The sequence below is a fragment of the Petaurus breviceps genome, unplaced genomic scaffold, assembly GCF_028583685.1.
Source record: "Petaurus breviceps papuanus isolate PSGF00001 unplaced genomic scaffold, PetGlider_PUasm1.0 140, whole genome shotgun sequence".
NCBI classification, from domain to species: domain Eukaryota; kingdom Metazoa; phylum Chordata; class Mammalia; order Diprotodontia; family Petauridae; genus Petaurus; species Petaurus breviceps.
The window spans coordinates 6,037,533-6,065,221 of NW_027185698.1; the positions used below are offsets into that span (position 1 = coordinate 6,037,533).

Consider the following 27,689-nt stretch of genomic DNA (forward strand, 5'->3'; position numbering starts at 1 on the left):
AGAGAGAGAGAGAGAGAGAGAGAGAGAGAGAGAGAGAGAGAGAGAGACTTATTTTGATGTGACCACTGTCTGAAAGTCATGGCCAACTTCATTCACAGTAAATCAATTAGAAATCAATTAGTTGAGTATATAGGCAAGGTCACCGATATAATCAATTTGTTTAGTAAGATCCTAGAAAGACCTCTCAGTTGTTTATAAAAACCTTTAACTCCACCTAGACCAGCATATCTCATCACTTTCAAGATGTCTGAATACATTTTGATGGTTTCCATATACCTAAGTTGTTGTGCTTACTTATAGCTAATGTTAGTGATGGAGAATTTCCAGTGCTTATGGGTAAACATGAGTGATGTTAGATATCACCTGCAAATTCAGGCTGCTAACGTCTCATGAACTTTATGTGCTAACCACATAGCAATCCAAGAAATTTGGAGGGAAGAAAATGCATTAAATCATGACCTCTGTCTTCATCTGTCTGAGTTCAACTATTACTTTCAAAACCATAATTTCATCAAGACCGACAGCCAAAAATTTAATGTGGTCAGTAAAAGAATAATCAATATTGATTCTTGGGTCCATTTCAGCATAAGGAAGATGCAGAGAATGAAAAACAGAAAGAACTCTTGTTTTTCCATTGGTCTTTTTAGCCACACATATACACACTATGATCGTTCTCAGCAAACCTTTGATATGGAAATTATATACTATGAGGGTAAGGTAAGAAATAAGCTGTACAAAATATACTTGTTCATATATTCTGCATAGCAAGCCAAAATCATCCTTCGGCTGTTGTTTTAAGCTGTAAATAAACTTCAGGAAAAATATCCCCTAATTGCTATTTGTAAACTCTAGTTGAAATTACTTTCATTAGTGAAAAAAAGTAAAAGATAAAAAATGAAAATCCTTTTAATTTGAAGAGTAAATTGGTTTGGAAGTCCAGCAGCCCAGAATAAAACTGTTCTGCCAGGCTTAATATAATGTCTAGACATTTTACCTCTGTTATCTGTTTTGATTTATACTACTGGATTTGTGAAATTTAAAATAACAATGTAACACATAATGTGTAATATAAAATTTCTATGTGTATTTATTTATAGGAAGAGAACAAAAGTGCACACATGTTTGCATATAGTTAAATTTCTTATATTTTCTAATAAAGTAGAATATCATTTTCTCTATAGATTGTTGAATCCATAGTTTGAATTAAAAAAAATTCTGCTCAAATACAAAGAAAAGTTGCTATTCATCTAAAACTTTTTGAGGTAAAAATTATGTTCTATCTTAGAATAAATTAGTTCTATTAAATTAGTTTTGACTTTGTTTAAATAAATGAAGAGATTTATTCATCTATAGCATATTTTCCATATGAACTATGAGCCCCTAATAAATGTAGCAACGTTCAACTTAATAAATAATTAAATACAAGTGTCTAAAATTTTGACTGTTGTTGGATGGTAACCAGTAGACATTAGTCATATTTCTGAAAATACTAGTACAAAAGGGTAGCTAAACAAAATAATCTATTCAGTATAATGGCATATTTGTGCACTTTGGGGCTTTTTGAGAAATTATTTCTTTCACTTAGTAATTGCCCATTGACGAACTAATAAATATTGATAACCTAAGCTCAAAAAAATGTTAATTACATAAATAGGCTTTTGGTATTTGCATGTACAGATTTCATAAATTTAATCTCACACTTTCCAGAATGGAATGAATCTTCTTTAACTTGTTTAGCAAGTCACAAAATCTGCAAGGCTTAAAAGAGGTAACAAATGGGTCACCAAAAAACTTATGAATGTATATGATTGTGTAATTTTAGATTATTATGACTTTTATGAACCTGACTGTTTTAGTGGCTCATAGGATAAAAATATAGAGTAATAATATTTAGAAAGTATATGTATTTAATGCCAAATAGATTGTCCATATATCTATCCAAATTTCTTTTTGGGGTACCCATGTAAAATTTCCAATACAGAGAGATTTTCCCAAGTGAATTTTAATGTCTCAATATCATCATCTAATACAACTATATTTCTAAGAAATTAAAAATATTTTTCTCTTCTGAAATTACTTCTCAATTAAATAATCAATTTGAATTTTAAAGGTCAAAGAGACTTTAAAGTCCATCTGTCTCAATTTTATAATTGAGGCAATTGAAGTCCCAAAGGGTAAGACTTGCCTCAGGTCACACAGGTAATAAATGAAAGAGAAAGGATTTGAACCCAGGTTCTCTGCCTTCAAATGTAGTTTCACTTAGGAAATAGATTGCTGTACTTGGAATCAGGAAGACCTAGGTTCAAATTGCACCTCTGACACATTAGTTACGTAATCCATTGGTGAGTTAGTCAACCTCTCTGAATCTCAGTTTCCACATCTATAAAACAGGAATGATAAAAAATGGAGAACCTACCTCATAAAGTTGTTGAGTAGTTCAAATGAGAAGATTGATATAAAACATTTTGTAGTTTTTTTTTAAATATGTTATCATCATTAATTGCTGCTGTTGGAATATTGTTTCACTTCTCAGAGCTCCCATTTTTTTGTCTGCAAAATGGCTGTGTTAATATTTTCCTTCCCTACCTCACACCTAAAGCTGTCATCATATAAACAATTATATCACATAGATATTTTAAACAGTTTCCCCCACTGCTCCTTTCTATGCTCATTTGGGCCTGGGTAGGGGATGAGGAAGAAGAGAATCTACTTGACTTTCTGACCATTCCCTGAATAGAGGTCTGCTGTGGATTTACCAACACACCGCTCCATCATGCAAGATGCTTATGACTGACCTTGCTGTCACTAATCTCAAAACCAAGTACCATATGTACCAGCTTCACTTGTAGCTTTCCTTAGGCTAGTTTCAAATGGTAGAGCTTTCAAAGAGATTATACACGTAAATTACCATATGCCAAATGAAAAAATGAAACATGAATAATGATTTTAGTCATATCTATTGCTAATGTAATTTTTTATCATATTCTGAAATCAAAATATCTTTTACTGACTGAATTGTATGACAGTCTAAAACTCAAATTAAATATTTATATTTCCTAGATAATATATTGCATCATAAAAAATAGCAAAGTCTTTATTTCTAATGTATTGTAGGGTAAAACTTAACATGCCTAAATATATTTATTCTCCAACTGTTTAGAAAGATATGTGTGATATTTTATCAAAAAGCCTAATATTTCAGATTCTCTGAATGTTACTTAAAGTTTATTGGTTTTCACAGTGTAAAAGATTAAAGCATGAACTGATAGTTTACATGCATTACATTATTTGATTCTGATACTCAGAATAATTCCTAATTGTTAAGAGGCTGCCAATGCTTGCTAGTATTATCACCATTAAAAAAAGAAAAAGACAAAACTCGGTTACAGAGAAATTGATTGGCTTGGCCCAAGGTCACACAGTTAGTAAGAGTCAGCATTCAAATCAAAGTTTCTACCTCTAGATCCAGCATTCTTTCCCTAGACCATTAGTCTCTTTACTCTGAGAATACAAATATATTACTGATACTCTAGTCCTTGGAAAGCTGCCAAAAGCATATTATCTAAATTTGTATAAGCATGGAGAGATTTCTGGTACTCTTTTTTTTTAAACTTGGATGACTTTGTGATTGTGACTTTTTATACTATCTATGATAGTCCTATTTATGATATATCAGATGACTTTACAATATCAAATGTAGACACTCTCTAGTCAGTCTCCATTTTGGTGAGTTTCAATATGAAGTAAGTAAGAAGCATGAATTAGAATTCTTCCTTTAAAGATTTTAATATAAGGGGCAGCTAGGTTGTGCAGTGAATAGAGCACTGGCCCTGAAGTCAGGAGGACCTGAGTTCAAATCCAGCCTCAGATACTTAACACAAAAACTAGCCATGTGACCTTGGGCAAGTCACTTAACCCCAATTGACCTCCAAAAAGCAAAACAAAAAAGATTTTAATATAGTAGCAATGAGCTCCAAAATGAAACATTTCACTTATTTATTTCTTTCTTCATTCATTCATTCATTTATAGATTTTTTATTATTGATATTTGTTTTAGAATTTTATTTTTAATTTTCAACATTCATTTCCATATGACTTTGAGTTACAAATTTTCTCACCATATTTCCCTACCCCCACCCCAAGATAGAAAGCTTACTGAATACCCCTTCCCACAATCTGCTCTCTTTTATATCCTCTTCCATCCCCCCTCTAACTTTCTAATAGGGCAAGATGGATTTCTATATACCAGTGCCTGTATATCTTATTTTCTAGTTGCATGTAAAAAACAATTTGTTTTTAACATTAGCTTTTAAAATTTTGATTTCCAGATTCTTTCTCTTCTTCCCTCTTCACCCACCTCCACTGGGAAGATAAGCACTTTAATATAGGTTGTACATGAGTAGTTACATAAAACATTTCCATAGTAGTTATATTGTGAAAGACTAACTATATTTCCCTCCATCCTATCCCACCCCCCACTTATTCTATTTTCTACTTTGACCATGTCCCTTTTCAAAAGTATGTGCTTCTAACTACCCACTCCCCCAATCTGCCTTCCCATCTATCATCTCCCCTCTCATCCCATTTCCACCTACTTTCCTGTAGGATAAGATACCCAAATGAGTGTGTATGTTATTTCCTCCTTAAGCCAAATTCAATGAGAGTAAGGTTGACCCATTCTCTTTCACCTTCCTGCTCTTTCCCTCATTGTAACAGTTTTCTCTTGCCTTTTTTATATGAGATAATTTACCCTATTCTATCTCTCCCTTTCTCCTTCTCTCATTATATTCCTCTCTCACCTCTTAATTTTATTTTTAGCTATCAGCCCTTCCTATTCAACTGATCCTGTGCTCTCTCTCTATGTATACATGTACACACATATACACATACTCACATATGTATTTATACACACATGCACCCTCCTATACATACATATATATATATATTCCCTTCAACTATCCTCATACTGAGAAAAGTCACATGAGTTACAATTATCATTTTTCCATGTAGCAATATAAATAATTCAGCTTTAATAAGTTCCTTATAATTTCTTTTTCCTGTTTACCTTCTCGTGCATCTCTTGCTTCTTGTATTTGAAAGTCAAATTTTCTGTTCAGCTCTGGTTTTTTCATCAAGAATACTTGAAAGTTCTCTATTTCATTGAATGACCATATTTCCCCCTGAAGCATTATACTCAGTTTTGCTGGGTAGGTGACAAGCCCTTAGATTCCTTAGTGTAGAAGCTGTTAGATCTTGTGTTATACTGTTTTTGTTTCCACAGTACTCAAATTGTTTCTTCCTGACAGCTTGTAATATTTTCTCCTTGACCTGGGTACTCTAGAATTTGACTATGATATTCCTAGGAGGTTTTTTTTTTGGGGGGGGGGGTCTTTTTCAAGAGGCAATCAATGAATTCTTTCAATTTCAATTTTGCCTTCTAGTTCTAGAATATCAGGGCAATTTTCCTTGAGAATTTCTTGAAGAATGATTTCTAGGCTCTTTTTTTGATCATGGCTCTCAGGTATTCCAATAATTTTAAAATTATCTCTCCTGGATCTATTTTCCAGGTCAGTGGTTTTTCCAATGAGATATTTCACATTGCCTTCTATTTTTTTTTCATTTGTTTGGACCTGTTTTATAGTGTCTTGATTTCTCATAAAGTCATTAGCTTCCATTTGCTCCAATCGAATTTTGAAGGAATTATTCTCTTCAGTGAGTTTTTGAAATTCCTTTTCCATCTGAGCAATTCGGCTTTTTAAGGCATTCTTCTCCTTATTGGCTTTTTGGGCCTCTTTTGACATTTGAGTTAGTCTATTTTTTATGGTGTTATTTTCTTCAGTCAGGTTGTTGACTTGCTTTTCATGATTTTCTTGCATCATTCTCATTTCTCTTCCCAATTTTTCCTCCACTTCTCTTACTTGATTTTGAAAATCCTTCTTGACCTCCTCCATGGCCTATAATTAGTTCATATTTTTCTTGGAAACTTTTGATGCAGGAGTTCTGACTTTGCTGTCTTCTTCTGGTTCCATGTTTTGATCCCTTGGGTCCTTAAAAAAGGATTCTGTGGTCTGATTGTGCTTATTCATCTTGCCAGCCAATTACTTGAGTTTTGAACTCTTTGGCATGGTAGAGCTCTGCTTCCAGAGTGGAGAGAGCTGTGTCCCAAATTGCTGGGGTTTTCTCAAATGTTGTCAGAGATATGAGGAGGGCTCCTTTCCTACAGACACATCAAGCTCTGGCACACTGGCCACACACCCCAGGACAACCACACAAGACCACGATCCAAATCCAAACAGGTTAAAGCAAGAGCAATTATCCTCTGAATGGTTTCTTGGTTCTCCTATGATCTGCAGGCCAGGAGCTCCAGTGGAGACCACATGGCAGCAGCTACAGCCACTGCACCTCCACTACCTCTCACCCCAGGGTCAGGGCTGGACCATGTTCTTCAGACACCCAGTTCCAACAGAGTGCCCCACTGACCTTTCACTTTCTCTTTGGCATTTATGGGTTGAGAAGTCTGGAAAGTGCCACAGCTGCTGGTGATTCACTCTCCTGAAGTCAACTTCAGCTGGTCTGTACTGCTGGTCAAGGCCTCCCCAGATCTGGGCCTGAGCAGCTCACACGGGACTGCGCTTGGCTCCCAGTGTGCTTCCTGTCACCTTGCCAGGCTGCCTTCAGCAGGAGATTTGTTTCTCTCTGTCACTTTGTGGGTTCTGTAGTTCTAAAATTTGTTTATAGTCATATTTTACAGGTATTGGAGGTGGTTGGAGCCAGAGCTCAGACAAGTTGTTGCTTTTACTCCTCTATCTTAGCTCCATTCATCAAAAAGACACAGTTTAGATAGAAAGAATAGAGCTAGATGTTTGACTAGGGATTTTTATTTTCATTTAGGAGATTAAAGTTTGGGTTCCATAGCCACCGAAGGAGGTAGAAAAGTAAAAGTATCAGTATGTGTCCAAATGATTCAGGAATAGAAAAAGGCATTGGTTTCCTCATTTGCAAAATGAGATAGTTGAACTAGGTGACAACTAAGATCCCATACAGCTCTAAATCTATGATCTTCGAATATTCAGTTTACCTGTGTAGTTTATTCTAGTTCCCTGATGGGAATAATCAAAGAAAAACAGAATTGTCTAATGTTATCTATTCATTCAATATTTTTTTAAACTGAATGCAAGGATTTATATAAGGTTATTTGAGCATTACAAAGATGTCCTAAATAGAGCTTCTGCCCTCAAATAACTTATGGGAAAAGACTATAAACATGAATAACTATGATGCAAGCAATAGCTAAGGCCACTGGAATGGTACAAATTAAATCAGAGTTATCAAACACAGTCAATGGGCCTAAACGACCACAGTGCTTGGGATAACCAGATTAAAATGTACTCAGGAAATACTTAAATAAATAAAAATATAGTGGAACATAGACAATGTTGATATGTTCTTTTCTAAGTCAATTTGCAGCCTGCAGGGATCTTTAGGAAATTAGGAATTGAATATCTACATCATTTTCATCATTTTCATTCTATGTCAGTTTTTCAAATATTAACATATTTATAACATTTAGATGCTATGGTTGTTCTTTTTTATACTGTATTTAGCATTGTATAGATGTACTAGTATTGCACCTGATTCTCTCTTCTTTCATTAGGAGGAGATTTGCAATAGATATTTGCTAAAAGCCTAAGCATGTATAAGCAATGAAAAATAATAATTTTTTTTTTTGCCTTTTGGAGGGCAATTGGGGTTAAGTAACTTGCCCAAGGTTACAAGGCTAGTATTTTTGTGTGGGTGTTAAGTGTCTCAGGCCAGAACCGAACTCGGGTCCTCCTGACTCCAGGGCTGGCGCTTTCCTCACTGTGCCACCTAGCCGCCCCAAAATAATCATTTCTAATACAATGAAGCTGACTATGTACATAAACATTTTGAGTGTATTTAAAAAAAGAAAATCTTTATATTAACATTTTTAGTCTATGTGATTTCAAATAGGCAGTTTCCTCTTTTTTTTTTTTTAGGATGCCTCAAACAAGTTGTTGCTGTCAATATTGAGTATAATTCTAGACACATGTAATCAGATTGTCACCTACGCAAGATTGAATGCACAATATGAAAGTTATACACACACATATTTTTTTAACTATAGTTAATTTTAACTACCTATAAAGCTACTATTGTTTGACCTCTTCTTATCTACAAAGGAAACACATACATAAGGATACACACAAGCCCGCACACATATGGGTATATATGTACACATACATATGTATATAAGATATGCATATACATATACGGACTTCTTATACCAATATAAGCTTTGGATAGATAGGTGACCTTAACATTAAAGATCACATCATGAACAAATTATAGGGAAACATGGGAAAATGTCCCTCAGATCTCTGAAAAGAGGAAAAGCTAATGACCAAATAAGTAATAGAGAGGATCATAGAAGAGAAAATAATTTAGGTTACCTAACATCAAAAAAGTTTTTGCAAATCAAATCCAGTAAAATTAAAAATAAAAGAGAAATGATTCATTGGGGGGAAAATCTTTGAAGCAAGTCTCTCTGATAAACATCTCACTAAGATTTATAACAAACTCATTCAAATTTGTGAGAATAAGAGCCATTCCCCAACTGATATATGGTACCAGGATATGAGAAGTTCTCAAATGAAGAAACCCCCATTATCTATACTCGTGTTTTCTTTTGTTTGTTTGTTTGTTTGTTTTTGCCTTTTGTACGGCAAGTGGGGTTAAGTAACTTGCCCAAGTTTACACTGCTAGTTTTTTTTGTGTGGATGTTAAGTGTCTGAGGCAGGAACCAAACTTGGGTCCTCCTGACTCTGGGGCTGGCGCTTTACTCACTATGCCACCTAGCTGCCCCTGATACTCGTATTTTTAAATGTGCCATATAACTACTAATTAGAGGAATCAAAATTAAAGAAATTCTGAATTTTTACCTCACACCCATCATATTGGCAAAAGTGAACAAAAAGCTGGAAAATTGTAAATGTTTGAGGGATTGTGGGAAAACAGACATTTTGATGCCCTGTTGGTGGACCTGTGAATAGGGACAACCATTCTGGAGAACATTTTGGAATTATATACAAAATGTTACTTAACAGTTTATATACTGTGACCCAACTATTCCATTAATAGGTCTTTATTCAAAAGAGATCAAAGAATTAAGAAAAGGTCGTATGTGTACATACATAACATAGACCCACTCATATATACATATACTCATATAAGCTCTTTTTGTTGTTGCAAACAACAACTGAAAATTAAAGGGATTCCCATCATTTGAGAACTAGTTGGCTGAATAAATTTTGGTATATGATTATGATAGAATACTACAATGCTATAAGAAATGAGAAATAGATGATTTCAAATTGACATGAAAAGACTTTTATGAAACAATGCAGAGTGATGTGAGTAGAACCAAGAGAACAATTTATACTATAATATCAATATTCTGAAAATTAACAATTTTAAAGATAAGACTTTTATATTTTGATGAAGAATAAAATTATTAGAACCAAGAGCAAAATTTGTACAATAACAGCATTGTAAATACACAATTTTTAAAGATATCAGAATTATGACCAATATAACATCCATGATTCCAGAGGACTGATAATGAGACACAAAACTCCTGATGGGGCATAAGATTCATGATATTTATTTTTTCACATAAAAAATGGTTTAGATAAAATATATGCAATGATAACAATTGCTAGCATTGATAAAGCACTTACTATGTACTAGACACTACTAAGCAACTTAAAGTTATTCTTTTTTTTTTCCTTTCCTTTTTGGAAGGGGGAAGGCAGGGTAGTTGGGTTAAGTGACTTGCCCACAGTCACACGACTAGTAAGTGTTATGTGTCTGAGGCCAGATTTGAGCTCTAGTCCTCCTGACTCCAGGGCCAGTGGTCTATTCACTGTGCCACCTAGCCACCCCTACAGTTATCCTTGCAGCTCCTGAGTGTCTGAGATCAGATTTGAACTCAGGTCTTCCTGACTATAGACCTATCAGTCTATTCACTGTAATACCTAGCCACCCCAATAGCTAACTAATGGGTTTTTTGAAAGAAATGATCATGGTTTGAAATAATATTTTGCCTTTTGAAGGTGAACATCAAGAAAAAAAATCACATCCTCCCCTGGAAAGTGACATGGTTCTACTATTAAATGTTGTTTTGTTTGTTTGTTTGTTTTTAAATTTTGGTGATAAGTTATTTTTTTCAAAAGCTGGTCATTTTTTCCAAGAACATTCTGGCAATGGAGATGAATGTTTGGAATCATATATTTGACTGAGTACAAGGCTTTATGGGCCAGTTGGCCACATTTCTATTCATATAGGTGAGGTTGCTCAGCCATGGATACTACTAAAAAATTATTTGTTTGTTTCTAGAACTTTCATTGTTTGCATCCTACATGTGATTGGCTTTTCATACTTTTAGGAACAGATTCTGACAGTGCCCTTATAGAACTGCTAGACTTCAAAGTCCATTATCCTACAAGTATATTTTATTTCTTTTTGGCCTTTGAGAAAAATAATGTTACTAAGCATTCCATGAGACTTCCCTCCAAAACAGTTAGCCTTTGTTCTGTATTATTAAGCAGAATATTTGTTCTATTTTTAATGTGTTAGTTCTTTATTAACCATATTATTTGTCCCCCATCCAGTCCCCAACAATGGCAAATGACAGGCACTGCACAGAATCTTAGTATCTTAGAGTTGAAAGAGACCTCAGATATCCTTTAGTACAACTCTTACCCAAATCATGGATATCATCAGTAACATCATAAAAATGGTCCTCCAGTGAGCTAGTCAACAGGCACTTACTAACTGAACACTGGATACTAGGCACTATCCTAGGAATAATTGAGACAAAGAAAAAAATTAAATAACCCCTGCCCTCAAGGAAATTATATCTATCAAGGGAAAAAGCATGTTTATATAAGGATATCATTAAATACATTATATTTGTTATATAACAAATGTGTTTATAAATATATGTGTTATATATCATATAGATTATATTATTATGAATATATTGTATGTGCTAATGAGGAGGGGGAATTCTAACCCTGTGAATTGTGGATTAAGAAGGGCTTGAGCATTTGAGCTGAATTTTGTTGGAAATTGAGATTCTAAGAGGCACAGATGAGGAAGGAATATATTCAAGGCATAAAAACAGCTTGGACAAAGCCAAAAAGACAAGAGATTTAATGTTTCATGTGAAAAACAGGATTTAGACCAGTCTGACTGGATTGTGGAATGAAAAAAAAGGAATTTTAAATTCCAAAAAGATATTGACCTAAAAGTTCATTTTGCCAACCGTATAATTTGGAAATTAACCTTGCAATTATGAAGAGCTGAGTTCAAATCCCCTCACCAATACTTACTAGTCGGGTGATGCTGGACAAAGTACTTAATCTCTCTGATTCTTCAGTTTCTTCATCTTTTTTTTTTTAAAGCGATTGGGGTTAAGTAACCTTCTCAAGTTTACACGGCCAGTTATTTCTGGGTGTGGTGCTAAGTATCTGATCCCGGATTCGATCCCCAGGTCATCCTGACACTGGGGCCAGTGCTCTTACTTGCTGTGCTACCTGGCTGCCCCCAGTTTCTTCATCTTTAAAATGAAGGGCTTTGACTCAATGACCCCCAAGGCCTCTTCCACCTCTAAATCTATAATCTTATGATCCTCTGATAGAAACAAAATTGGCCTTGCCTGTAAGGAGTTTACGTTCTATTCTGAGTATGGAGAATGTGGTAAGACAGGGAATGTATAAACATAAGAGAATACCAAATACACACAAAGTACGTGAAATTACAAAAGAGTTTTGAGGAGAGAGGAAGAATACTAACAAATTTCCTCTGTAAGTAATGAAAGAATAAGAATGAGGGAAGTTGAATAAATATTATATATTTTTAAATATATTTTAGAAATACTTGCTCAGCTGTTGCCCTGCCATGTTATTATGCATACATTAAATTCCAGGATGCAACTAAATAAACCTGACTGACTGAATAGAAAATAAAGGAGCATTGCGTTTGTTAAGTTTTATTGCTATAAAGAAAAAAAAATAGCACATCAGAAAACACGTTCATTATTCTTCCCCATTAGATGTACTAAGCTGTTGAGGACAGGGGACATGATGTTTTTATGATGTGTTTTTCTCTATGGTACCTGATATTCACTTATATTAATGCGGTGGTGGTTAATATTTAGCACCTTCAGGAAAAGGTTTTCATAATGTTACTGAAATACACAAAACATCAATAATGTTAAGGAGGGAACTCAAAAGAATCCTCTTTTTCTCCCACATATGGGTTGGCCCCTCTTGGGAAAACCCCTCTTCCATACCATAGAGTCTCAGTTTACTTCCTTTGGGTAAATAATGTGAAAATGTCTATCTCTTTCCTGCCACCTAGAGGAGAAAGTGGAAATATGTTGTATTTCAGGTGATAAAAAGGTGTTCCCTGGTGAAAGGGCATAGGATTCAGAAGAATCTTACATTTATTTACAAACCTAACTATTTATAAACTGCCAATATGGTTTTGTTAGGTGTGCTGGAAAAAAGTGCATAATCTTAGTTAAGGCAAGGACATATACTTAAACGAGCCAGTAGACACTAAGAAAGAAAATTAATATTTATCATTTTATTTTACTAAGAAAGCATTGACAAATAATAAAATAAGCCACACAATCTGTCTACAAAATGTCACAACCTGTGACTTAGTTTTATGGAGCCTTCTGTGAAATACTAGAAGGAATATTGGATTTACAATAGAAGGCCTGATTCTAACCACTAGTCTTCTCACTTATCAGGTATGTGACCTTTGATTCATTACTTAGCCTCTTTGAAAACTTATGAAACTCTGTAAAATTTTACAAATAGTAAAATCTATCTGTAAATCTTACCTCATATGATTTTGGGGGATAAGAGATCTTCCCATTCAATGTCATGTAAATGTGAGCTATTATGGCTTTTAAATAAAATGTTATTTGGAAAGAGACATATTAGTGTGATTTAGATGCACAAAATTCTGTTAAACCCAACAATAGTTTGCCATCAATGAAAAAAATAAGAAAGATTCATAGCATATATTTTCATTCATATAAAAATATGTAGATAAGGCTTAAGAGGAGTATTTAATATATATTAAACCTCACAAAAATACTTGCATAGAAGACTTGGTTTTATGTAGCTAAAAGCTTAGAATTATTAAAGGTTTGGGAATTATGACTTTTCGTAGCTGATATATGACCCAGAGGAAATTTGATTGCATATTTATCAAGAAGTCTCATTAAAACCTTTTTTTTTTTCAGAAATAGAATGCATTTAAAATAAGATCTCTGCCCTAAATTCTTAACAATGAAGCAATTTGCCCACTCTCCTTCAACTGGTCAAAATTCAGAGAACCATTTGGAGCCATTAAAAGCAAATTAAACCAGGGAGTTAGAACTTTGGTTTGAGTAACCTTAATGTCATCTAACATAAAAATGAAATAGTCTAAGTCATAGGCTCATCTAAAGTCCATGGATTAAAAGTTAGACAGATAAAACATTAAATTGAATTAGAAAACTGGTTAGAAAAAAACATTGGTCCCTTTTGAACCCCTAAAGTTTTAAATTCACAAATCATGGAGACTGTGTATGTGTTGGGGGAAGAGGGAGGGAGATGGTGAGATATGATTTGTCCAGAGAATATCAAAGTATTTTGAATTTTTTTAATTTTTTTGTAATCATTCTGTATTTATTTTAAATATACATATCTGTGTACATGTTGTTTCTCCTTATTCTATTATAAATTCCATGCGAGCAGACACTGCTTAGTTTTATCTATGTGTTCTCACAGTGCATGGCAGAAAGAAGGCACTCATTGATTGCTTGCTTAATTGAATTGAATTGAACTGAATTAAATTAAATGGAAAAGAATCCACAGAGCAACATTTTTTTTTAACCTGGGCAACTATTTCAGCTGCAACTTGTAGCTTAGCTGAGAAATTGTTGTATTTTAACATTGTATTTTTTATTAATAAGTAGGCAATTCCAAGTAAGAGTTGACTGGATTTTCCCGGATTTCTTTTGACAAAAAGGAAGGTTGTGGAGTTTGGCTTTACTTTCATAAAATAAGGATCTGTGTTGCACTCCTGGAAGATAAAAGTTGTTCGAGCAGTGGAAGGTTCTAAACTATTTTCTTTCTTGCTAACAAAGGCTAACATGATTACCTTGGTAAATGAGTCTGCAATAATGGTTTAGATTATATATCTGATGCAATTGTACCTCAGCTTAAGGTTCATTATATATGCATATTAGACAAAATACATTTCAAAGGAGTTTATATAAAGTAGGATAATATATACATGTATAATCTTATTGTCTGTGGTCTCTGGGGGAAAATCATAAGGAAGAATATTTAAAAGGTCCTAAAGCATGGGAGAACAGTGAAAAGGTTAGCATCAGAGGACCTCATCTTATATACTGGCTGTGCCATTTATTTTCTATATGAACTTGGGTAAATGACTTAGTTTCCTTAGGATTTGATTGTCTCTTCTATAAATGGATGGGGTTATACTAAATGACTTCTAAAATTGCCTCCAGGGGCGGCCAGGTAGCACAATGAGTAAGAGCACTGGCTCCAGTGTCAGGATGACCTGGAGATCGAATCCCAGGCTCAGAGAGCACCCACCCAGAAACACCTGGCCATGTAACCTTGAGCAACTTACTTAACCCTGATTGCTTAATAAAAAAGAAATAAAATTGCCTCCTGCTATAAATTTATGATCCTAGGAGAAGTGGAGGTAAAGGAAGAAAGGGATATAACCTCACAAAAGTATATGGGAAATGCTCCTTGACAGTAGACACTATTTTTGCTTTTTTTTGGCATATAATTCTAGTAGGTATTTAATAAATGTTTATTTGATCTATTGCTATTTATATCTATCATCTACCTATTTATTGGCAATTGATTGAGGCAGAACCATTCTACTGTGAAATCAACTATTGATTCTTCCTGCTTGACTTTTTGGGAACTCCAATTTTTATGCTGCTCAGGTTGATTCTATTGCAATATTTTTTACAGAGTTTCTCTTTTTCAGTATCATTTATCTTGTAGTCATGATTACAGTTTTTGGTTGATTCCCATGCCCTTCATTGTGTATTTGTATTTCCCTAAGGCTGTGAGCCATACCAAAAGAATTATGAAAGTTGTTTTGTTCAGCAGATTTCTTGCTATGCATGTAAACGTGTGTTGCCTATTACAACTAGCCTTCAAAACATTGTTCTCCTCTGGTGATCAGATTTGCCTTTTAATGTTTGCTGCGTGTCTTCTGGCTAACATCAGCTTTTACTTTTTGGGCAAACTTCAAAAGATACCTTGTTCATAATGTTTTCTTGAGGTAATCAACTTCAGTTTGGGGGAAAAATGAATTTCCGTATCAATATTATCTTCATTTGTGTTTCATGAATGAGACACAGACTACTGGTTGCTTTTTTACTATTAAATGGAGTGGTTAGCTCCTTCTCCAGTGTTAACACTGAAGAAGAAGGGTGTCTGCTATCAAGAATACCAAAACAATTTGTTTCCTTTTAAATACAGTATACCTTCATATTTTGACTCCTGTATTAATTCAGTCTCAGATTGGTTCAGAATACTAAAGTCCTAAACAAAGAAAAAGCAGAAAGCTTCCTTATCCTTCACTTTTGTTGCCAGGTAGAAAAACCTGAGGGATATAGGTTGGAGTCTCTAGTAAAAGTCCTGACATTAAAGTTTATGATGGCCAATTTAGCCTTTGCTATCTATATTCCCTGAGTGAAAGACTTGGCAATTAGATAAGGCTACCTAATGGTCAATCACATCCTTGGACCGCAGCTTGTGTTTCTAAGAAGAGACCTAGAATGACTGGGAGAGACAGACCCAGTGGGCAAAATATAAAGCAAGCAAGAAAGAAGCAGACTGAGAAAGTGTGATGAGCAAGTTTTACTGAGGGATAATAATTACACAGTACAGGGATAGTAAGAGAGCATGGGTAGTCTACCAGTGCCCTGGATTGAATTGGTGCCCACTGTAGGAGAGGGAGGGTTTATAGGGTTCTTCTCTGAGTCAAGCAGGATGAAACATTCTGGGCAGGGGTCAAGAGAGGTCAAACCTAGGCTATGTAGTAAGTTTAACAATTGCTTCTGCCTAATGCTTGGAGGGGAGGAGGAGGAAAGTGGAGAGAGACACAGGGAAAATTGGCTGTGAGTTGATATTCACATTCCCAGACAGCTGGGAAAAAGACACAAAGGTTTCAAACTTGAACGTGGTTCTGAATCAGATTAAAATAAAATTGTGAAATGTTTAACTAAAAAAGATGCAATACAACATAGATGATATTAATATGTGGTTTTCTAAGCCAACTTGCAGCCTACAGTAATCTTTTCTATTTGAGTTTGATACCAATGAATTGTAGGCCATTACTACTGATTGGTTTTGTTTTTTTTTTCAGTCAGCATAACTCAGAGATTTTAAGCTTCCTGGAGGCTTCTTCATTTAGTAGTAGGGAAAGCTGTTGCTATATTCCTTATAACTACTTATCATTCTTAGGACACTATGATAATCCTATAATGCTCACTCTGCTTGACTTCATCCCCTATATGTTCATCCATTCATTAAGGGTCTATTAACTAAATAGCACTAAAAATTTCCCAAATTATACTATTCTCATAGCAAACATAGGGGCAGCAAGGTGACTCAGTGGATAGAACAATGGGTCTGGAGGCAGGAAGACCTGAGTTCAAATCTGACCAAAGACATTCACTAGCCTTATCCCCTTGGCCAAGTCACTTAACTTCTATTTGCTTTAATCCACTAGAGAAGGAAGTGGAAAATCACTCCAGTGTCTTTGCCAAGAAAACTCCATGGACAATATGGTCCACTGGGTCATGAAGAGTTGGATACGACTGAATGACTAAACAACAGCAATAGCAAACATATGTCTATATTTATTAAAGGAAAAATGAGATTCTTGGAAGCTAATTCCTCTCCTCTCTTAAGCAACATAAAAAGCACTGTAATATAATGAATCAAGTGTTGTGATTAGAGTCTGGAAGATCTAGGTTCAAATCTTACCTAAGATACTCAGTAGCTGTGTAATCACAGCAAGTCACTTAAATTTTCTGAACCTCAGTTTCCTCATCTGTAAAATGAGGGCATTTTGGGCTCAGTGATCCTTAAGGTCTCTTCCATCTTTAAATCTCTAATCCTATGATCCTACATGTATCATTGAAAGAGCTAGTTTCCACTTTCATTGGTAGCAATAAACAACTGCCTGTCTATTTCTTTCTAAGTATACATTTATTCATCTAGTTGGTAAGGGTCTATAATTTCACCTCTGTGGGCAATTCCAAGTGTGGAAATTTCTTCCACTGTAGCAAATTATCAATTCACCTGCAACATATAGTGTTAGAGAACTTCCTCATAAGTTAAGTTACTTCCATAGGGTCATCTAGGTAGCATGTTTCCAAGGGAGGACTTGAATCCAGATCTTCTTGAATCCAAAGCTAGCCCTCTACTTACTTTGCTACACTACTATGCAGCTTTGCATCTATTTCTTTGTTGAATTATTTCCAAATATGCAAATATTACCTCTTGTGATTATTATAGTTTTTAAAGCGTGCTTGAATTGGTTTCTGATATTTAGTCTGTATTGGGGAAGATGGAAATATTTTTCTAAAGTTGGTATCAAGGGACATCCTCTCTACTTGATACTTGTGACAGGGATGCTCTTACATAAGATAATCTTTGAGACATCAAGACATTACTGAGCGCTTTTTCCATTTTTCATATGTTTGCTTGTGTTGTCTAAATAGTGTTGATTGCATTTAAAACAACCTAAAATGTCATAAATTTGGGTTGTTTGGGTCAAGACATAGTAATGATCTCTATTTTCCTCAGGTCCAATTGATAGAATGATTTAAATCAAAAGGCTTGTTTTTCTTCAACTGTAAAATAAGATTGTGAGGTTATTATTGCTAGGGTCACTTCTAGTTCAAAATATTATGTGAGAAATTCAGTATTTATTAAGTGACAGCAATGTGCCAGACACTGTGCTAAGAGTTGGGGATTTTTTAAAAGGCAAAAGCTAGTCCCTGTTTTCAAGAATCTCGTAGTCTAATGGGAGAGACAACATGCAAGCAACTATGTACATGTGAAATATACCCAGGACAAATTCGAGGTAATAGAGGGAAGGCACTACCCTTGAGGAGGATCAGGAAAGGATTAGAAGGTGGGGTTATAACTGGGACTTGAAGGAAACCAGCAAAGCCAGGAGGTAGGGATAATGAGGGAGAGTATTTCAGGGATGGAGATGGTGTGACTTGCTGGAGGAACAGAAAGGAGACCAGTGTCACTGGACTGCAGAGTACTTTGGATGTGGGGGGGGGTTGTTGTGCAGGATGGGGAATTTGAGTAAGATGTAAGACTGGAAAGGTAGGAAGGGGGTGGACTGTGAAGGGTCTTGAATGCCAAATAGGATTTTAGATTTGATCCTGGAGGTGATAAAGAGTCATTGAACTTTATTGAATATGGCTGTGCATATTCAGATTTGTGCTTTGGAAAATTAATTTGACAGCTGAATGGATGAGGGAATGGAGTAGAGACACTTCAGACAAGAAGACCTGTGACCCCTAAGAATATCTTTAATACAGCAGTCATACAAAAACTCATCAATTATCTTTTTATATATAGCTTTCTGCAAAGTGCTACAGAGAATAGTGTCCATTGTGGTCACTGACATGGTGAAAAACTTAAGGAAACAAGACACATATATGAGAAATTTTCAAAAAATATCACAACATGGCATAAAAACAACTACTAAATTATAAAGTACTTGTCATAAATGCTGTGGGGAGTTAGAAAAATGGACAAATAGATCTCTCTGGTTTAGATCATAGGTCCAAACAGAAATATCTTCTTGTTCATAATGTCGAAGATTTGTTGGTGATGACAATCTAATGTGTTGACTAATTAACTGAGCAATAATTCTTTCCAATAGTATCATTTTCTGACCAAGTGAGGTCTTGGGAAGTGGCACCCTGCTTCCCACAGAGATCTATGTCAGATTTTGTCACTACCTTGACAAGATGGGTCAACTGGCTGTAGAAACTCTTTTTTTTTTCTATTTCACATTTATCATAGTTGGTGACATAGTTTTATCTGAAGGACAGTTTTAGGGGTGTTAGACATGTATTTCTCATTGGCAACTTTAAAGTTTGAGATGAGAGATGCTGTGATTATAAAAATATGTACTTGAAATGTGTCACCCTGAAAAAGGAACATGTCTCAGAAGAAAGTATAGCCCTGGGCTCTGATTTATTCAGTAGCCTAATAATACTCATCAGGATGCTGAAAATATTCTCTATTAACAGCTTGCATGCAACTGTTATTATTTTGCTAAATAACTGTTTTTTCCTGCCACCTCACACTTTATACCTATTCCAATAGCTTCATTGATATCTCTATCATTTAGTACAAGGTTTGACAGAGTCAGAACATAATACTTTTCATTCATTCATTCGTTCATCACTGCTATGGCATGTTTTGGGAAGCATTCATCCTCAGTCTTTTGAAATTATGTTTGACCATTGTGTTGATCGGAGTTCTTAAGTACTTCTGTGTTGATCAGAGTTCTTAAGTCCTCCATGGTTGTTCTGTTTTGTATTATGAACTGTACTGAATTATAAATTCCTCTCTGGGCTCTTTTCATTTCACTCTGCATTAATTCATACAAGCCTTCTTAAGTTTCTCTGAATGCTTTATAGTAATCTTTGCTTGTGATTCAATAATACTCCACTATATTCATGTGCCACGATTTGTTCAGCCAATCTTCAAATGATAGGTACCCACTTTGTTTCCAGTTATTTTTCCACCACAAATAGTGCAGTCATGAATATATCTGTACAAATGATTTTTAAAGAGCTCTTGTTAAGTATTTTTATAGAATGCAAACGGCATGGGGTCTATCTTGGAGTAAACCATATATAGATAATAATAATATGATTATCACTTTATAGTTAAAAATTTGCTATATCATTTTATCTTCACAAGCAGTCCTGAAAGTTAAGCAACACAGATATTATTATTCCCATTTTAGAGATTATTAAACTGAAGATCAGATATGTAAATAACTTTATGTATATTTAGCTACTAAGTGACAGATTTAGATATTTTTATATCTTTGCAAGACAGGATTCTTCCAGCACCTGATCTGGCCCACATCCACATCCCACCCAGCCTACTGCCCCCAGAGTTCCCAACTTCACCTCATAGTTTTTCATCACTGATTCAGACAGTGAGTCCAAAATTTCCCTATCTAAGGAGGAACTGGCATACAAAACACTAGGTAGGAACTGTGGCAAACAGCCATTGTTGCTGAGTGAAGAGGAAGAAACCACTAAATCTGTTGTTTGAAGTGGCAAGGACAAAAGATTTGAGGAGGTGACCAATCTTATCCAGCCCATCAAGAATGCCATGAAAATTCTTTGCTACCACAAAAAGAGCTGCTATAAATATTTTTGTACATATGGGTCTATCTCCCACTTCTATGATCTCTTTGGGATATAACCCTAGAAGTGGCACTGCTGGGTCAAGGGGTATGAAATTATTTATAGCCCTTTGGGTATAATTCCAGATTGCTCTCCAGAAATGTTGGATCATTTCACAACTCCACCAGCAATGCATTAGTGTTCCAATTTGCCCGCATCCTCTTCAGCATTTGTCATTTTCCCTTTTTGTCATCTTAGCCAATCTGACTGGTTAATCAGTTGGGGAATGGCTGAACAAGTTATGGTATATGCATGTTATGGAATACTATTGTGCTATAAGAAACGAGGAGCAGATGGACTTCATATTTACCTGGAGAGGCTTTTACGAACTGATGCTGAGTGAGAAGAGTAGAACCAGAACAAATGTGTACACAATTACAGACACAACATATATGTGATGACCAGCTTTGATAAACTGGACTCTTCTCAGCAATGCAGTGATATAAGTCAATCCCAAAAGACTCATGATGGAGAGACATGTCTACACCCAGAGAAAGAACTAGAAAGAACTGAGTTTGTATCCATATTGAAGCAAAACTATCTGATCTTTTTCCTTTTCTTGTTTGGTTTTATTTCCTCTTCACCATTTTTTCATTCCATCTGATACAACCCATCTTTATAACCTGACTAATGTCTGATATGAAAGTATTTATAGATCCTATACTTGGGGGGAGAGAGAAAGGAAAGGGACAGAATGTGAAACTCAATGAATTGTGGAATTGAATCTTGTAAACTAAAAGTAAACAAACAAATTAATAAAAAAAAAAAACCACCAGAAAAGAATGCCATGAAAATTCAAGATGTCACTACATGTCTTGAGGAATTTGAGCTCTCAGGAAAGGCATTTAGAAAGGCCAAGAACACTGTGGACAAAGTGGGTATTCCCTGATTCTATCTGCATCCTGGCCTATCTGGAAGATTATTTCAAAGAACTATAGTAGAGACATGGAGAAAGAAAGAGAAAAAGATGAACAAAAACAACACAAAGGCTCTGAGTGTCTTGCATGAGAAGACATAACTATAACTGGGATTATGAAACTCTGATCACCAACTATAAGCAGAACCCTGACTAGTCTGCAAAAGAGAATGCTGAGAAAAATGAGGTGGACTCAGAAGGTTCTTCATATTTCTTCAGATGAGGATGGTCTCAGAGTCATAAGTTTCCTGAAGAAAAAATCTGAGGCACCATCTAGGGAAAGATAAAAGTTAATTAAGAAGATGGAAGATGAAAATGAGGACTCCTAAGGATTCAGATGATGATGAAAACGAGTTCAGATTCCATTTCTGCAGATTGTGACTCAGAGGAGAATGATGGAAAATATGTCATGTTGGCTTCCAGATTCTTTGAAAAAGAGAGAGCACCATGGACAAAAAAAGACTGCAGGGAAGAAGTAAGGGGACAAAACCAAGAAAACGTATGACTCAAAATCCAAGCCACTAGATGAGGAGGAGGAGGAGAACGAAGGCAGGGAGTGGAAGAGCTTTCAAGGAGGGTCATCACCTGTCAAGCCTGAAATGTTTGCCAAGAAAACAGAAATTACACATGCAATTGTGGCCAAGAAGATGAATGAGATTCTGCAAGCTTGTGACCAGAAAGTAATGATTGTGCAACCCAAATTGAGCTGCTAGGACTTCTGGTTCAGATCACAGCAGAAAATAATGTGGGGGAAGGAGTGATTGTTAAGATCAAATTCAACATCATTGATTTTCTCTTTGACTACAACCCCAACCTGGCCATACACATGAAGTCAGAGATGTGGCAGAAGTGCTTTGACTGCATCAGTGAAATTGATGGACATATTGTTTGCAGACTCCAAAATCTTTGTTGGAGAGAATATACTGAAAGAGAGTATGAAACTAAAACTTTGAGCAACCACTTGTATTCATGGTTGTATCCTAACTCTGGTGGAAAGAATGAATAAAGAGTTTACCAAGATCATGAATAAAACAGATCCTCATTCCCAAGAATATGTGGAGCATCTCAAGAATGAGGTGACCTTGGGCAAGTCACTTAACCCCAATTGCCCTACCTTCACCTCTCCAAAAAGCAAAAAAAAATAAGAAAAAAAAGAATGAGGCCCATGTTTGTGCCATCATTGAGTGTGTTTAGAGTTTCCAGAGGAAAAAGGAACAACAGAGGAAACCTGCCATATCAACTACCATATCTTCAAACTGCCATATCTCCATACCTACTACAAGTTTGACTATAAGTCTCATCAGTCAGAGCTTACTTCCCCTGAAGGGCCCTCAAAATCAGAGAAAGATCAGGCTAAAATTGAGAGAGAGGATTCATCTGTGTTTATAGAAAGGCTATATAAGTACATTTATGTCAAGGATCAGACAAGCCAAATTCCAGCATGTGTGATCCTCTGACACATCTACCACCATGCCCTTCACTCTCATTGGTCCCGGTTTCAGAACCGGGAAAGCTCATGAGCTATCTGCAGGACAATATTCATCATGCAGACCCTCATATGTAGATCCTTTATTATTGTGCCATGGACCAGTTGGGCATCTGTGCCTTCTACCAGGGCCTGTTAACCCTCCTGGACATTCAGTTCAACAATCATGCTAACGAGTTGCTGAGGTAGAAGTGGAACCAGGAATAGAAAAAGGGGGAACAATGACACTAGGTGCCCTTCCACTTGCATATCAACCCAGAGCTGTTTGAATGCAATTATTTGGTATCTGTCATATGTCTGGAGATCCAATGCATAGTGGTCCTTGAAAGTTATGCCTAGAGATGTGTGATCAGCAACTAGTCACATCACCAACTGCAGGTGGGCAATTGGCAACCCTTGCTTGGTCTACCTGCGTCATTGAGGGAACATGTAGTAGCAGTTCCTAAAGCCATGAAGATGGGTGACTGGAAGATCTGCCATAATTTTATTTTTTAGATAGAAGATGAATAGGAAAGTCTGGGATCTGTTCTCTGAGGCCAATAAAGTCCACACCATGCTAGTTAAAAAGATCCAAGAAGAGTCATTGCATACCTATCTTTTTACCTCAGCAGTGGCTACAACTCTATTAGCACTGAGATATTATCTGATATGCAAATTCCTCCTATTTTGCCCCTCTTTTTTTAACTGCTAGCTAATGGCACTCCATGTCTGGACTGAAGATTGTACGTAGGCTTGATATATGGCTGTATCACTACCTGAAAAGAAAGGCCTCTTCTTAGTTCCAAAGAACAAGTCATTGTTGTCCTTTTCCCTCTCATTATTTTATACTTCTATTATGAGATTGGATGCCATAAATGGCAAGATTTTAAGGGTCCAGTAATTTCCCAAATACCTAATGAACCCTTCCATAACTTTAACTTCAAGAATGAATGGTGTGCCAGCAGCTGGGGGCTCCTGCTTTGGCCACTCCCAATCTTCCAGCAGCAGTTATAGCACTTTTTGCTTTTGTTCACTAGCAGGGAAATAATCCAACAGAGATAAGCAGCAAAGGCACATAGACAGTAATGGTGACACCATTAGCCATGCTTACTTTGCTGTTATCTTGGATTCCCTTTCTGTACTGATGTTAACAGAGTAGTCTTGTTGCATAATTCCCATGACTCAAATATTTAGGTCTCACCTTCCATAGTAGGTGCCATTTGACCTCTTACCAAAATATCTGGATATCTTCTTGCCAGGATTCAGTTTGGGTATAGAATATAGCTGTCTACTACCTAATGACATCTGCTATCACATGTTTATACTAGGCATAAATATAATGCTTTCTGTCTCCTGAGAAATAGATCATGACAGGGAAGGGCATTAGAGGAAAAGAAATAGGTGTTTGACTAATGGGTGTTGCTGAATGGTTTGAGTGTGAAGTAAAAGTGTAAATTGCTCTGGGAAGTCAAGTGATTTACCCACAGTTTCACAGTTATAAAACAAGGAGAGAGTGAGACTAGAGAAAGTACTTTGTAGCTCCCTAATCTGTGGGCCTTAGTATCAGAAGCAGAATTTGAACCTGGCCTCCTACCTGAGTCCAGGTACATCACTCTCCATTGTACCCCACTGCTTCTTCTGACTAGATACATCAATTTGATATATGGTCATGTCTTGTACAGTATTATGTGAATTTGAAAAAGTTGCTTTACTTAGGGTATCAACTTCCATATCTAGAAAACATTGATCTATGACTGAGGCTTGTTATAATCTTTAAATAATTAAGTCTCAGGGCCTATGGCTCTGGGTTGAGAGGTGTGATAATGTGGTAAGACATTACTGTATGTATTATCCATCTACTTTAAAATATTCAGTATCATTATGTCTTTAAAATGTTCTTAGGAATTATGTTGATTATACATGAGCATGTTCCGAGTGATTCCAAGAATGTAAATGATGGCTTGGTTGGCTAACTCCAGCTTGAATTACTTCAAGAAAGATAAGCCAGAGGAGAGTGATGAAAAGTTTAAAATCTCCCAACCTCTATAGGCAGCTGTCATTTCATTTTATATTCCTTGGATAATGGGCAATTGCAGCAAAGCCTGCTGCCTCAAAGTTCTGAAGTGAAATTGGAACATTTCCTCAGCCTCCCCTTCATTCCTATGACAAGCAACACACTCCTCTCTGAGGATTTAAGAGCTGCTACTTGTCACCTTTATATCCCCAATCAGTAAAGAAGCACATATACCATAGCATTTAATCATTAAAAGATTTGAATTATATTCTCCTTAAGGATACATATTTTATCAATAGAATGAGACAAAAGATCATTTCCTATATTTTAATATACTTGTGTCTATAATTTGTACAGTTTTATGAGCATCTTTCAGAACAACAGGGTTTCCTTATTGATAACAGAACTGCAGTTTCCTGTTTTTTCCCCAATTCATGAATACAATGATAAATACAATGTCCCTAAAACTTCCATCTTCTTGCCTCATTATTCTGTGCTTTCTCTTTTCCCAGAGACATAGTTTTAAAGTGTGTTCTGCATGAAAGTGAAAGTATTATATCCTTTTTTTCATGTTGTTTAAGACAGTATGGTTTCCTAGAAATTCTGTGACTCCAAGCCAAAAACTTGGGTTCTGGCCCTAGCTCGACGGCTATTACTATAGGCATGTTACTTAACTTATCTGAGACTTGTTTTCCTCAAAAAGAAATATAGTAGGGTAGCAGGTACCTTCCTAACTCCCTTCTGAGAAATATGGAGAGGATGCACTGCTCTGACATGACCAGTTGGAGATATGTTGTCATTCCAGAGAATGGATCTGAGGCATGCCAGCCTCATGATAGGCCATAATATGATAGCTGCAACTGACATTTTTATAACACTTTGATGATGGCCAAGTGCTTTTAATGGGGTATATTATTTGGCCCTCATAAAAATCCTTTGAGGTGATTGCTACAGGTATTATTATTCCCTTTTTACCAATGAGGAAACCAATGGGTCCGAGAAGTTAATTGGCTCGCTCCTAGTCATGCAATTACTAAGTATAAGATGCAAGATTTAAATTCCTGACTTCAAGTCTAGTGATTCTGCTGCTTGACCACTCTGATTTTTTTTCTGTCATTTTTCAGTCACATCCAACTCTCTGTGACCCCATTTTGGGTTTTCTTGGCAAATACTAGAGCGATTTGCCATTTCCTTCTCCAGCTCATTTTATAGATGAGGAAACAGGTGAACAGAGTTAAGTGACTTGCCGAGAGGCTGGATTTGACTTCGTGGAGATGAGTCTATCCACTGTGACACCTAGCTGCCACCAATATTCACTTGTGCTAATATTGAGATATGATATTTCCAGAAGGTATCTGGGGAAAAAAACCAAACAAACAAATACAACCTCACAATGCCTGCGGATTTTCAAGACCTGGGCAAATGAAACACTCAGGAGTACAAGTGATTTTTTCATCACCGCTATTGTTCGAAGGTGGGGAATTTAGAAAATAAAGCAGGTCATAGGAAGTGAACCACTGAATAAGAAGATGGTATCACACAGTAGGACTGATTTCTGGATCATGGTTTAAGATTCAGAAGTAATGGGCTCTTGAATTGGGATGGAATGTATATTTGACAGGCAGCAAGACATAGTGTAGAGAATGATAGATTTGGAGTCGGTAAGATCTAGATTCAAATCCTACTTCTCCCACTTAGTAGCTATAAAAACCTAAGCAAATCATTTCACCTGTTTTCTTATCTATAAAAGGAAAAGGTTGGAATATGTGGCATCTCAGGTCCCTTTCACATTGAAATCTACTACTGTGAAAGAGGTGTGGGGAAATAAGCGTTTCCCTAAAGATTAGTTGTTTTGTTTTAGGAAAGATTTAAACTTCCATGACAGAGCAAGGGAAAAAAGACCTCCATACCCAAATCCAGATACAGTACAAAGCACAGATCTGACATAGAGAAGGAAATAGGAGCTCTGGGTTAGTCCCTGAAACAGGATGGATCTTCATCTCACATCACTAGGCATAGGTGTTTTCCTTTACTACCCTTCTTTCACATGTTTTTCACTAAAAAGATGGTACTTCTACTTGCCAAGACAAGCTGACCTCTGCATGCATCCAGGACCCCAGCACTTCTTGTCTTCAGAAAGTTGCCCCCTCTATCTTCCCTACCATTTTACCCTTCTACAGTTTCTCACTGTCTACTGACTTGCTGTTTACAAATAGACCCTTGCTGTTTACATACAGACCCATGTCTTCCCCATTAAAAAACTAAACTAAACTAAACAAAAACAAAAGAACTCCATACTTGATCCATCTCTCCTCCCATTCATCGCTAAACTGATTGAGAAGGCAACGGACATTTTGTGGCTTCGTTCCCTTCCCTTGTACTCTTCTAAATGCCCCATAGTCTGGTTTCTGTCCTATTTATTCAGACCGGGATTGCTTTCTTTAAATTCACCAGAGATCTCTTAAATGTGAAATCTAATGGCTTTTTCTCAATACTCATTCTGCTTGATCTCTTTTCAGCCTTTAAAACTGTAGATCACCTTCTACTGGATACTGTCTTGGCTATCATTTCATAGTCTTCTCTTGGCTCTCCTACTTGACTATGCCATCTATGTCTTCATTTCTGAAACTTCATCCAGGTCATGCCTACTAACTTTGGCTGTCTCCCTCTTCCCACAAAGGTTCATCCAGGGACC

General features: G+C 36.0%; 1 pseudogene; it reads left to right on the plus strand.

The window, feature by feature from the left end:
* The window catches only part of LOC138151260 (eukaryotic translation initiation factor 3 subunit C-like), a 31,545-nt pseudogene extending 7,860 nt beyond the window's left edge, over nt 1-23,685 (plus strand).
* The last annotated feature ends 4,004 nt before the right edge of the window (nt 23,686-27,689 follow it).